Source organism: Silene latifolia, chromosome 9 (genome assembly GCF_048544455.1).
Source record: "Silene latifolia isolate original U9 population chromosome 9, ASM4854445v1, whole genome shotgun sequence".
NCBI lineage: Eukaryota > Viridiplantae > Streptophyta > Magnoliopsida > Caryophyllales > Caryophyllaceae > Silene > Silene latifolia.
Window position 1 is genome coordinate 72849991 of NC_133534.1, and position 15325 is coordinate 72865315.

Here is a 15325-nt window from a genome sequence, read left to right on the forward strand (position 1 = left end):
TTATGTGACCTAATCGACAATGCCAAATGAACGCTTCACTTGGATCACTTGTTTTGAGTTTCTTTGATTGTATGTTATAAATATCATTTGTTGGATTTGAGGTCTCTAAAATGTAAATGCCATTAATGGAAGAAGCTTGGCCAATAACCAAATCATTACTAGAAATAGAGCAACAATTGTTCTTAATGACAAAACAAAAACCGTCCATGTCTAGCATGGCGATTGAAATAATGTCTTTAGAGAGCGTAGGAACATAAAAACAATTATGCAAATACAACTCAAAACCATTTGGCAAAGCTAGAACATAAGTTCCTTTGGATTCGGCCGCTACCCGAGCTCCATTTCCAAGTCGAAGATCCACATCTCCCTTGCTAAGCTTCTCCACATCTCTTAAACCCTGTAAATGATTACAAAGGTGAGAACCACAACCGGTATCTAGTACCCATGTCGTAGTGGAAGTATAATTTATATCAATAACATAAATTTCTTTAGGAATTGTACCTTTTGGAGTAATGAGTCCTTCCCTTATATTTCGCAAATACATAGGGCAATTCCTAAGCCAATGTCCCATGCCATAGCAATAATGGCACTCATCATTAACTTGCTTGAAGTTTTTGATTTTCTTTCCTTTCTTCTTGAACCTCTTGCCCTTTGAAGCAAGAACTTGATTGCTAGAGCTCCCACTAGCTTTGGCATTTTTATCTTCCAGAGATAAAGACCCTATAGATCGTGTGAGGTAGTCTTCCTGAGACGGACTCACACGAGGTCTAGTAGTAGTGGGTGGTTTAGAAGTGGTGATGAAATTAAGGTTTCCATCCGAACCTATCCCGAAATGAAGTTCTCTAGTTGTATCGAAATTATTGTTGGAGCATACGTCGTCAAGAACATGGTGATATGACTCAATGGTTATCGGTGCGGTAGCATTTGATGGATTCATTGTAATGCACTACAAATATGGAGGAAAGGAAATATTAACATTTGTCTTTTTAAATCATACTTGCAAATTTAACAAGATATGAACATTTATATAGTGACCTCTACCCAACTATAATAAATGATTCCAAGACCCAAATTCATATCAACTTAGGCAGGGGTAGCCGATGAAACCCTCATCAATATAACTCGGTGGATTAACCTTTTAATCGATTCTACTTTTAGAATTCTTGGTCGATAAAATTACTCTAATATTTATCTATAGCCCAAAACACATCAACAAGGGCACGGGGTAGCCGATGAAACCCTTATCAATTACTTTTGTTGAGTTCAATCCATATTTCGAATAAATGTGTCCATTATCCAAACCCATATTAATTTAGGCACGGGGTAGCCGATGAAACCCTCATCAACATGAATTCGGTGGATTAGACATTTATCACCCACTTCCCCTACGTAACAAGGTTTGTACCCCGGGGTAGCCGAGTGCACTCCCTCGCGAAATAGGTTTTCATGGTTTCTACTATTTGGTAAGACTATGTCTCAATTGTTTGTTTTAGCGAGAGGTCATGTCAATTTATTATCTATCACGTTTTAAGTGAACTAAAGCGGTGAACTACGATAATTCGAATTGACACGGTCGATAAACTCGATAAAAGACAATGCATGTTTAGTTATGGCGATTTAGCGATGCATGTGACATAAAATAAAATGCAAGCATAAAGATAAATAAATCCTAGTATGGCCTTTCCTAAAATAGAAAAACTATTAATCTATTACATATTCGGAAACCAACTCCATTGGTCCCTTGAACTTCGGTTGTGGCACGCATCTCGAGGTAACACCGTCTTTATGTATCGCCATTCTTGAAGAAATCCGTCTTTAGGAACTCCGGAATGAATAAAATTACATAATAAATTACATAATTTCCTATTATACATTTGTAACTAAAATAAAATAAATCTATTAAATTACAAAACGGTGATACGAGATCACAATAAAAATTACAACCGAATCGATATTCCCATACATTTCGGGAAATACCAATTAAAATCTAAGGCCATACTAAGTAAAATTACATAATTCAAAATTACATAAATTAAAATTATGACAATCATAAAGAAAATGCAGCATAATTTTATGTATGAACATGCTCAATTTTTATGCTAAATCGCCTTTTAATTAGCCAATATCGTATATTACTTGGTTTTTACGGATTTGCGTGATTTCAACATTTTATAATCACAAAAATACATAAACTCATATTTATGCATAAGTTAATTACCCTAACCTCTTAGGACTCAAAATATAGTCTTCACTAATAATTTGACCATAATTAACCTTTATTTACAAATTTGTTCATAAATGGACCAAAATTTCAAAAATAAGCTATTAGACTTCAAATAAATCACAAAATTCCAAATAAATTCAAAATTTGAAATTTAAATTCATGAACATTCTGGAAAAAATCCATGACACTCATAATGTTCAAAATCTTAGGTTAAAAACTTCGAAAATTTTCCGGAAAAACAATGTTGCGGTTTATCGATATTTAATAAAATAATCATAAAAACATGGAAAAATTATTTTCATTAACTTTTCATTTTAGATTTGAAAAAAAATAATAAAATGCAACATTAGACGTTTTTCCTAAGTCATAGATTATGTTTTTATTAATTTTCACTAATAATGTCACTATTTATGCTAATTTTTCTTCAAAAATTCATAAATCATGCTAAAAGACTTCTTTATAGCCAATTATTTTACACACATCTTGTAAAATTGCATGTGACAACATATTAATTTTCTATGACCAGATTCGAAATTTAACTCATATTAACCTATTTTTCTCTTAAATCCGAATTTAATGATGAAAAATTCATTTTTCGAGCATAACAAGTCCAAAAATTATGAAAATTTACAGGTTATCTCAAAACAATATATGTAACAACATATCCAAAAACCAAGTGAAAATTCGAACTATAGCTATTTTTAGACCAAAAATGACATTTTTACTCATAAAATCACATTTAAATGCCATTATTGTAAAATATGAACAATAAAAATCCGAAAAATTAACCAAAATATCCTAAAACACTTTAGGACCAGAAATATTAACATGCATGTAATAATTTCGTGATATATCATAATAACACAAATTTTACAAGTTTTATTTTGTTATTCATATAACTCGGAAAAACTTTTAACCAATTTGCATGCAAACAACCGTGGCTCATGATACCGATTGAAGGAAATGTAGATTCATATACATGTTAACATACTCATATATGTTTAAACTAATTTGTCATAAAATTAAAACGGATCTTATGCATGCAAACAACAAAATAAATAGAGGAGAAATCATGTTCTTACAATGGGTATTTCGGATTTAAAGGGCACAAAAGAGATCACCTTTCTCTTTTGTTCTTGAGCTATTCCAATGGAAGAATGAAGATCTAAGTGTAAGATCTCTCCCTATGTATTATACCCAAGGCTCCTCTTAATTAAAATTAATATTACAAGTACTAGTTATAATATTAAATTTAGTAGAAAATTGAACCAAAAACTTTATAAAACCCTTATGTGTTTTCGGTTTTAGAGAGAAGAAGAGAGGATTTTATTTCTCTAGAAAATCTCTATATTTGATGATGGAATAGAATGAAAATAATACACTACCTTTAGTATATTATTAGGCAAAATTAAAGAAAAAACAATGATAGTTTTTCTTCCCCAAAACCGTGTAAGAGGAGGGCTATTGGGGAGCCAATGCATGAAAAATTTGTTCTTCACAAGGAACAATAGGCTTGCATGCCTAGACTTGCTTTTTCATCATTATGTTTTATCAACTAAATAAAACAATTAACTAGCTTAATCTCCCCAATTTTTTTCGCACTTAACATAATATGGATCCCATATTATTTTTGTCAATTGTCTATATGTCACATGTCACATGTCACATAAATTTGTTATGTAATTTTTAACATATTAAAAATCAACGTATTAAAAATACGTCACATACAAAAATCGACTTAGTAATTTCATAATTACTTGCGCCAAAATATTTTACCATTTATAAATTTCAACTGATTGAATTTATAATAATTCATTCATTTTAATTGTTACATTAAACAATTTATTTCATCTGAGTAATTATACAATTTAATTACTCAGACCGTATCTCATTTAATCACATTTCAATTTGATACGTAAATTTTACTTCCAAAATCGTCCGTCAATTTTCAAGTAATTTAATCAACTCGTAACGTTATACGATTAATTAAATAATCAATTAAGAGTATCGCCCTATAGGTATGACCTAGGGGGTCAACTGATCACCACCGTCACACGACAGTAATGTCAAACTCTAGTCAGCCAATCATCACCGATATATGTTGACCAGTTGACAGTAACAATATTACTTCCCAATTGTATTCTTTAAAATGAGATTTAATAACGATATTTAAATCACGTGATCGCACTATTGTTGAGGACACATTTCCCAACAGGATAAACCCCACAAATTTCACCACATTAAAGCTCAGAAAAGGGACAGAATATGTAGCCAATTCATCCTTGAGACAAAGCACAGCACACACTCGAACAACCATACAACCGAATTCATTTAAGAGGAAGAGGCTATGAAAACAGCCCAATAAACATGTAAAAATGCTTACAAAATTCACACATTCAACCAATACCATGAGAAAGACAAAAAGGTTTAGCCTTTACAATGAAAACGAGTGAAAACCGAGTAAAACAAGAAAGATCGACACATTGTCGAGTAACCTATCACCGTTACCTTTTCGCCCTTCAAAACTCCGAGGAAAGCGCTTACAGAATACGAGCTTCCCTCCGGTTCATCAGTTTCTTCAGCTGGGAGGAAGAAAACGACATAAAGAAGCTGAAAATCGGGACTTTTATGAGGCGGGTCAAACTGAAATCACCACAAAATCATAGCTTTCTTACCTAGAAAGATGAAGGAGGAAGTAAGGAGAAGAATGGTACAAAAATTAAGAGGAAAAGTGGAGAAAATAGGCCGGAATCTGGGTTTGAAGCTCGGCCAAAATGGCGTCCTGTTGAAGCTGCTTTGTTTGTTGTTTTCTAAATGAAGAAGAAAGGAGGACGCAGGGTGTGGGGTTTTTGGGGACGCGTAAAGTAACAACACCGACAATAATATAGTAATAATAATACATAAAATATTTATATATAATAATAATAATAAATGAATTATAATAATATATATAAAGGAGATATTTAGAGATAGGGGTAAGAGGGTAGGTGAGCATGTTGTCAAATTCTGGTAGGTCCGGATTAAAGCTGGTACAAAGTGAAATGTGACGATCTATAGCTAGACGGACATTATTACTATTGTTGTCACTATTATTATCCGACCAAAAACACGTATACATTTATTCTTATAGGGGTATAATTTACGCCTCAAAAATATAATTTAAAATTACGTATTTTTGTAAAAATGAGCTTTTATATAAATACGTTTATAAAAATCGTGTTTGACATAAAATTAATTAAATTGAATAATTCAAAAATATATAATAAAGTGATCAAACGGTTTAATAAATTTTAAATGTCAAAGCGGGAAATTCGCGGGTGTTACAATCACCCCACCTTTTAAAAAGTTTCGTGCTTGAAACTTGAAAGTAGAAATGAAAAGGTTATAAAAATAAAACTGGAATTTTGAAATTGGTAACCAAGACATTAAAAGGTTACTTATCGTAAATATTAAAATTCTTTCAAAAGATTCAAATAAATTTTTCCGACAGAACCAGATTCTCATCAGAGGAACAGAAGTGCTCTCGTTGCGCATTCAAGAACATCACATCTCAAATCAAAGATATGGTAAAAAGCAAATCATTTGTATAAATCAAAATTCGAGGTACTTTCAAAAACATAAATGAAAAGTTTTCAAAAGTATAAGTCTCATTCATGGAACGAAATTGCTCTTGTCGTGCACACAAGAACGCTAACCTTCCAACTCAAAGACAAATTTAAAACAAAAATCATTCGCCGACAAGCGTAGAACAAGTTATCAAACGTCTCCAATAACGAGTTCTATCATCCGATCAACGTTAAAATCAAAAGAGAAAGGCAATCTACTCAAATTTTCTCTTGCAAAAGCCAAAATAGAAATGAAGAATTCACCTTTTAAACTAAAAAAGGAGTCAAGTTTCTGAAAATATGATACTAAACTTGGTCAAAGAAATCATAAATAGACCAAAGTTAACCGAAATTGGATAAAATTCAAAGAAATCTCGGGTTTAGCAATTAAAATCATGATAAAGGAGTCTATACTCAAGGAACAAATAGGGAATTAAATCAAATTTTCATTTTTAAACCTCTAAAATAGGTAAGGTTTTGCAAAAGTAACATCAACTCTTAACAACGAATCCAAACTGGTAGCTTGAAAGTTTAGAAGTTGTACAAAAAGAAAGGTAACTTAGATAGCATAAAAACAAGGTACGTTAAGCGAGTTCAAACTTAACCAACAAGAGGGCTATGATAACTTTCTAGGGTAAGAATTGAAGTAAAAAATTACAAGGATGTCAAGGATAGAGTTTCACAGATTACGAGTACCAAACTTAAAGGAGGAGCATGATGAAGCGAGAAAGGGAGGTACGGACGGTAACACTTATGTTCAAGGAGAAGGGAATTAGACAAAGAGGACACGCCAAGTACTTAAACCTCAAACAACATCATCCCAAACGATTCTAAAAACTTCCTAGTAACAAAACTTATAACCACAACACTCCCAAGAATTTCCTCAAATCACTCATGTTACTTCATCCTAATCTATTCCACGAAAAAAGGTACTCCACTATGAGTGTGATCTCATCACTCCAAATCCTCAAACATCCGGGAACAACTTACACAAGATTAAGGTCAAAGTTTCCCAATAAAGCTATACTCATATCCAACTAGTGCCAACTATGAGTTCCTCAAAATTGTAAACCATCAATCAAAAATCCAAGTTTAAAAGTCCGTTTTCACATTCTATCATCCCAAAGAGATCATGCTACACTCTCGAAACCTAACATGGTTCCCATGTAATCATCACAACACTCACAAAAGTATACCGACTATGCTAACCTCGAGCTCAACTCAAATTTTCAAGTAACACTTTCATCACCAATGGCCAACAACATCCTAGAGGTGTTTCCTTCCAAGCTCTCATCATAAACTCTACTCCATGTCAAAACCCAAGCAACAAAACTCGAGTTACCAAATTCTCAATTTCCAAGTATAAACAACAAGCCCAAGTTCCATAATCTTAGTATCATAGGCAACTCACACTTAACACACGGATTCGACCGATCAATTATACTCACCTTACCAATGAATTAGGTATAAGAATCACCAAGTACGTCTCACCACACTACCTAAGTCCTTCTAACATCACAACTTCTCAAAACCAAGAGTTATGGGTCAACCACTAACAAACTCCACAAAGCCAAATTTTTCCAACCACGGTCAACATTCCTCAAAAGAAAGAGTACTATCAAAAAGGCGAAAAAAGGAGGATAAGCGGGGAACAAAGAACAAGTTAGGGGGTACAAGAGTAGCTTTCAAAGTAAAACAGAAGAGAGTTTAGAAGAAGGATAAGCACCAAGAGATAAAGAATAAGGCAAGGTACACAAAGAATGAGAAACATCTTCGAGGAAGTAGAAGCATTCTTCAAGGTTGAACAAATCTTCAATCCTCGGCAATAGGCACCAAATCTTGATCACCACATGGTAAGTTTATCGTTATTGATCCAAGGGCACAACAATTATTAAATGACAATCAACAAACATGTTAGAACCTAACAAAGAGCAAACACACTACAGACTACCACCTTAGGTCTTTAAGTCTACCCATCTCTCATTCATTATTCAAGGTCAAGTTCATATTTAAATTTGGGGTACACGTGCGTGCGTCGGGAGCAACAAAGACTCTGATACCAACTGTGACACCCCGTGGTAACGCGGAAAATATAACTAATAAATTAAAGCATTAATTTATGAGATTTTAAAAACTTTTAAATTACTAGTTAAAGATTAACACGCGGGTGCCAAAAAGAAATGTAATAAATACAACAATAGACAAACTTAGGTTATTACAACCCAAGTCTAGAAAGCGGGGAAAAGGTATCCCACGAATAAACACAAAAAGGGTTTCTAAACTAGCAAACTAAGGTCCAAGGTTTAGTTCTCGCTAGCCCACACATCTTCCCCACGTAAGCGTCTTCACAACCTGTCATTCATGTAAACATGAACGCCACAGTCAGTGGGGAGTAACTCAAGGTTCTCCCAGCCTCAATATGTCGAAATGCAAGTAAACAACCACTTAATTGAACATATTAGTCATGCATCACATGTAGATAATGAAGGACAAGAAGATATAACGAGAATCATGATGAGAAAGGCATAATACTTTTCTTAATGGAATCGGCATGATATGTTAGAATAAACATGCAATCAAGGGCATGGAGCAACCAAGTCAACCAACTCATATTGACCGACTCAACAAGTGTAAGACATATACTTAGTATGAACTCAAGACAAAACATCTAGACTCCAACCTCTTGGTTGGACGACGATCATAATACGGTCCTAGTCTAAACCTGGATCCAGACTCTCGGGATGGACGTCACCCGATTCGACAAACGATATACCAATCGTATCCAAGACTCGAAACATGGCACACACTCGTAACCAAAGGTCGAGTAACCTCTAATCGGAAACATGGCACACACCCGTAACCAAAGGTCCGAAAGAGGAAAGATAACCCAATTTGGAAACATGGCACACACTCGTAACCAAAGGTCCGAAAGGGGTAAAGATAACCCAATCAGGAAACATGGCACACACTCGTAACCAAAGGTCCGAAAGGGGGTAAATAAGGAATGTCAAGTAGTCACACAATGTAAAACGTCACACTTGAGTCACAATAGGAGTAAGAATGATCATGAAAACATCATAAGACACGGGATCTTTAATGTCTCATTCATACTCATGGCTTGCATCTCACCATGAGTACGGATGGGAACATCAATCCCGACGATCATATCGCAACTAGAGGGCTTATAGCTCACCCCTAGTATCCGATAGGACCAAGACTCTCACAACAGAACAATACAAGACATGATCAAGAATGTGACTCTTACAAGTACTTATAATAAATATCTCATACTTGTATTATATTAATAAATATTCCATTTTATAATTTAACATGCCGGTTAAATAAAATATACCAAGTGATAGTGAATAATTTATGTTATATGAAATATACGGGATAAAATGTGACCAAGTCCAAGTGACTCATCTATGAGCCCAATAAACAAATTATAAGGAGTCCAACAATTAAATCACATTAAGCCCAACATATAAGATATGTTAGACCCAACAATTTCAACACAAGTCCAATACATGTAATACATTTAGTCCAATAATTAAGGTATAATGAATCCATTAAATGCCATAAAGGGAACCCAAAAATTTAAGGAGTAGTGAGCCGAACAACTAAACAAGAGTGAGCCCAATGATAAACCTCGGTTCTTGATATATACTCACGATCAAGATTTAGAATATAAATAATGTTCTCCACACCATATAACCATGATTACACGCATCTTAAAATGTACTAATAATAGTCAACAACCATCATCCTGCCGCACACAAGGAATGCCAAAGTCGTTGCTTATTACTCTCTTTTCATCATCTAAAATCTTAACAAAGAACAAAGAGAACTCACTAGTGTCCTAAGTAGTACCTGACAGCCTAATCTCCAACATTTATTATCAATGAACCTCAATTACATTACTATTAACCAAATCACAACCTGAAAAACGCACAACTTATATATCGCTCTCAATACCGACCGTCAACCGTCAAATCCCTAACTCACCAGTCACAAATAAAACTGAGTAACCACAACCAAAACAAGACGGGCATAAGACGGGTACATACACACGCATTTATACGCTCATTCCCATACGGACTAAACAACTTTCACTACTCTCTGTCCCATCCCAAGGCAGTGGCCAAACTAGTCGATGTCACGGTTCTAAGGCTGAGTTCAGCAACCCCATTCAGCTCCAATTCAAGACGGAGTTAAAGCAAGTTGAGACGGAAAATAAGCACGGCTAAAATTATGGATAAACCCCACAAATTTCACCACATTAAAGCTCAGAAAAGGGACAGAATATGTAGCCAATTCATCTGTGAGACAAAGCACAGAACACACTCGAACAACCGTACAGCGGAATTCATTTAAGAGGAAGAGGCTATGAAAACAGCCCAATAAAGATGTAAAAATGCTTACAAAATTCACACATTCAACCAATACCATGAGAAAGACAAAAAGGTTTAGCCTTTACAATGAAAACGAGTGAAAACCGAGTAAAACAAGAAAGATCGACACATTGTCGAGTAACCTATCACCGTTACCTTTTCGCCCTTCAAAACTCCGGGGAAAGCGCTTATAGAATACGAGCTTCCCTCCGGTTCATCAGTTTCATCAGCTGGGAGGAAGAAAACGACATAAAGAAGCTGAAAATCGGGACTTTTATGAGGCGGGTCAAACTGAAATCACCACAATATCATAGCTTTCTTACCTAGAAAGATGAAGGAGGAAGTAAGGAGAAGAATGGTACAAAAATTAAGAGGAAAAGTGGAGAAAATAGGCCGGAATCTGGGTTTGAAGCTCGGCCAAAATGGCGTCCTGTTGAAGCTACTTTGTTTTGTTGTTTTCTAAATGAAGAAGAAAGGAGGACGCAGGGTGTGGGGTTTTTGGGGACGCGTGAAGTAACAACACCGACAATAATATGGTAATAATAATACATATAATATTTATATATAATAATAATAATAAATGAATTATACTAATAAAGGAGATATTTAGAGATAGGGGTAAGAGGGTAGGTGAGCATGTTGTCAAATTCTGGTTGATCCGGATTAAAGCTGGTACAAAGTGAAATGTGACGGTCTATAGCTAGACGGACATTATTACTATTGTTGTCACTATTATTATCCGACCAAAAACACGTATACATTTTTTCTTATAGGGGTATAATTTACGCCTCAAAAATATAATTTAAAATTACGTATTTTTATAAAAATGAGCTTTATATAAATACGTTTATAAAAATCGTGTTTGACATAAAATTAATTAAATTGAATAATTCAAAAATATATAATAAAATGATCAAACGGTTTAATAAATTTTAAATGTCAAAGCGGGAAATTCGCGGGTGTTACAGGAGGCGTTGGACAGGAATGAAGAGCTCACCCTGGAGAGGGATGATTTGGAGTTTAAGTTTGATGATGCCTCCCTTTATTTTTATATTACGGGGAAGGTAGCTGCTATGTCGGAGCCTGTTGAGGCCAGGGCAAATTGGAACCCTAAGGCTGAGATGGCTTTTGTTGCTTCAAAGTATCCTGACCTGCATAGTATGGGAAATGAACAGGAGGTCGATTCCCCAGGGAGCAGGATATTGATGCCGAGGTTGATCAGGCTAAGAGTGGGAGTGTTGATGCTGTTTCTAAGGAGAAGTAGTAGTTTAATTTTTTCTTTGTTGCTATTTGGCCCATCCAGGGGGGATGTCCTTGGACAAACAATTTTATTTTCTCTGTCTCTGCTCAGGTCGGGGAGGCTATCCCTGACCTTTATGAATATTTTGGTGCCTTTGCCCCAGGGGGTAAGGGCTTTATTAATATGATCGTAATGGCCTTCCTTGGCTAATTTTGCTTATCTCTTTGACATTCAGCTTGCTTTTGAATTTCTTTGAACCTGTGAACTTTTTTTTTCCAATCCTGTGGACCTGTCGAAATTTCTATTTTATTAACCTGTGAGATTTCTATTTTTCCAATCAGTTTGCTGACCTGGCTACTAAAGCTGCTAAATTGGTGAGGGCGCAGGCTGAGAAGGATGCTGCTAAGGCTGAGGCAGATTTAAATAAACAGCTTTTGCAGGAGGCGTTGGACAGGAACGAAGAGCTCACCCTGGAGAGGGATGATTTGGAGTTTAAGCTTGATGATGCCTCCCTTTATTTTTATATTAAGGGGAAGGTAGCTGCTATGTCGGAGCCTGTTGAGGCCAGGGCAAATTGGAACCCTAAAGCTGAGATGGCTTTTGCTGCTTCAAAGTATCCTGACGAGCATAGTATGGGAAATGAACAGGAGGTCGATTCTCCAGGGAGCAGGATGTTGATGCTGAGGTTGATCAGGCTAAGAGTGGGAGTGTTGATGCTGTTTCTAAGGAGAAGTAGTAGTTTGATTTTTTCTTTGTTGGTATTGGGCCCATCCAGGGGGGATGTCCCTGGACAAACAATTTTATTTTCTCTGTCTCTGCTCAGGTCAGGGAGGCTATCCCTGGCCTTTATGAATATTTTGGTGCCTTTGCCCCAAGGGGTAAGGGCTTTATTAATATGATCGTAATGGCCTTCCTTGGCTGATTTTGCTTATTTCTTTGACATTCAGTTTGCTTTTGAATTTCTTTGAACCTGTGAACTTTGTTTTTCCAATCCTATGGACCTGTCGAAATTTCTATTTTGTTAACCTGTGAGATTTATTGAACTTGTCCCGTCATTTAAACTGTCATGAGTAATTCAACCAAGTATGGTTTTGGCCATAGTGGTTGAAGGGGTGGGAAAACCGGTCTGTCAGGAGGGCTTATGTCCCCTGCCTGACTGGAGGGCTTGGTACTCGGCCTGACAGGAGGGCTTTTAAGACTAATGGTTTGGATGGCACACCCTTCCACCGTTTTGCTGCGTCCAGCCGATTGTAAACATGTGTAGTAAACCTAGTCAGGTCAGGCAACTATTTCATGCCTGATTGGTCCTGACATTAACTGTATCCGGTGATGGTTACCAACTCGTTAGGCACAATTAAGTGCATAGTTTTGTTTTAGATTTTAACATATAGTAGAGTAGCCCTTAGTCCTGAATATTTATGCATATAAACATTTATCATGTATAATTGTTCAGGATTCAAAAAATAAGAGAAGTTGAGTTAGTTAAATATATAGACATGGATTGCATATAGAGCATATAAAACACGTAATTTTTCAGATAGCACATAAGGTTGAACAACTGATAGTAAAGATATGATTTTGTACCTGATTATGGCCTGATATCGGTTTTATACATGGAATAATTTCAAATGAATTACATTCCAAGATCTTGGGATCATTTTTCCTTCTAATGTTTGGAGCCTGTATGCTCCTTGTCCAACGATTAAATCAATTAAGTAGGGGCCTTCCCATGTGAGGGCAAGCTTGCCTGCTGATTTTACTTTTTTGTTTGGAAAAACTTTTCGTAGGACGAGGTCTCCTTCCCTCAAGATTCTAATTCTGGCATTTTTAATGTAAGTCCTGCCTACTGCTTGTTGGTATGATGCCATCCTGATTTTGGCAGCGTCTCTTAGCTCTTCTGTCAGGACCAGGTTATCTTGTATTAGTTCTCTGTTTGCTTCAACATTGTTCAGGCTATATCTTGATGTTGGTACCCTGACTTCTGCAGGAATGACAACTTCATAGCCATACACTAAAGAATAAGGTGTTTGGCATATTGATGTCTTTGGAGTTGTCCTGTCTGCCCATAGTACTAATGGAAGTTCTTCAGCCTATCCGCCTCGTCTTCTTTTTAGTTTCTTCTTTAGGCAGCTTATGACTGACTACCTTGTTACTGGATTCAACCTGGCCATTATCTTTTGGATATCTAGGGGTGGATGTTACCAGACTGATATTCCATTCTTGGCAAAATGCTTGGGTCTTTTTCCCCACAAACTCGGTTCCATTGTCACATACTATTTCTGATGGGACTCCATATCTGCAAATAATGTTCGTTCTGATGAAGGATATTATTTCTTTTTTAGTTACTTGCCTTAAAGAGTCAGCCTCGATCCATTTGGAGAAGTAATCAGTCATAGACAACACGAATACTTTTTGTCCTGGAGCTACAAGCAGCTTTCCTACAATATCCATGCCCCACTTCATGAATGGCCAGGGTGCAAAAATTGAGTGAAGGAGCTCAGATGGCTGATGTATGATTGGTGCATAAACTTGACAGGCTTCACACTTTGAAGAGTATTCCAGGCAATCAGCCCTCAGTGTAGGCCAGTAGTAGCCAGTCCTGAGTACTCTACTTACCAGGCTTTTTCCTCCTTTATGGTTACCACAATGTCCATCGTGTATTTCTTGAAGTACTAATGTGGCTTCGTCAGGCTCCAAGCATCTCAGGTATGGTTCAGCCCGCAATCTCTTGAATAAAGTGTTATTGATAATAGCATAGGTTGAAGCTCTAATTTTAAAGCTCTTGCTTCGTGTCTCCCCTGAGGTAGTATTCCTCGGTGAAACCAATCATAATAGGGTTTAGTCCAAGAATTACTATCCTGATTGATAGGGTTGACTTGTTCAGGCTTGTTGATGGCTGGCTCTAATAAATGAACAATTGGGATTTTATCGAAAACTGTAGGGGTAAAATTTGAACCTAGGCCGGCCAAAGCATCAGCCTGTGTGTTCAGGTCTCTTAATATTTGATCTATATCAAATAAAGCAAATTTAGCGGTAAGGTTTTTTGCATATTCTAAATACGAAATCATTTTTGCATCCTTAGCCGTATAAATTCCCTTTATTTGATTAGAAATTAGAAGTGAATCAGTTTTTACCTTTAGATTTTGAACACCGAGGTCTAGACATACCTTTAAGCCTGCTATCAGAGCTTCATATTCCGCTTTATTGTTAGTAGCTTTGAATTCACAGCTTATAGCATGTGCTATCTTATCTCCCAGTGGTGATTTAAGCACTAATCCTAACCCTGTCCCCCTGGCATTGGATGCCCCATCTATGAACAAAGTCCATTCTTGGTCTCGGGTTTTATTTTCTAAATGGTTGACCTCTTTTTTTAGGTCAGGTTCTAGGTTTGGGCTGAAATCGGCCACAAAGTCTGCTAGGGCCTGCGATTTGATCGCTGCCCTGGGTTCAAAAGAGATATCATATGTGCTAATTTGAACTGACCACTTGGCCATCCTACCTGAAAATTCAGGCTTGTGCAGGACATATTTTATTGGTAAGCTGGTCCTGACTATAATGGGGTGGCTTTCAAAATAAGGTCGTAGTTTAGTACACGATATAATTAAAGCTAAAACATATTTTTCAAGTAATCCATACCTCATCTCAGCATCCAGCAGGCTCTTACTTACATAATAGACCGGATGTTGTTGGCCTTCTTGTTCTTTTACAAGGACCACACTGACTGTTGTGTCGGTGACAGATAAGTATACTGATAGGGGTTCTCCCTTCTCTGGTTTGGCCAGTAAGGGTGGAGATGACAAATAAGACTTTATGTCTTGAAAGGCTGCCTCATGTTCATCCTTCCAATGAAACTATTTATTTTATC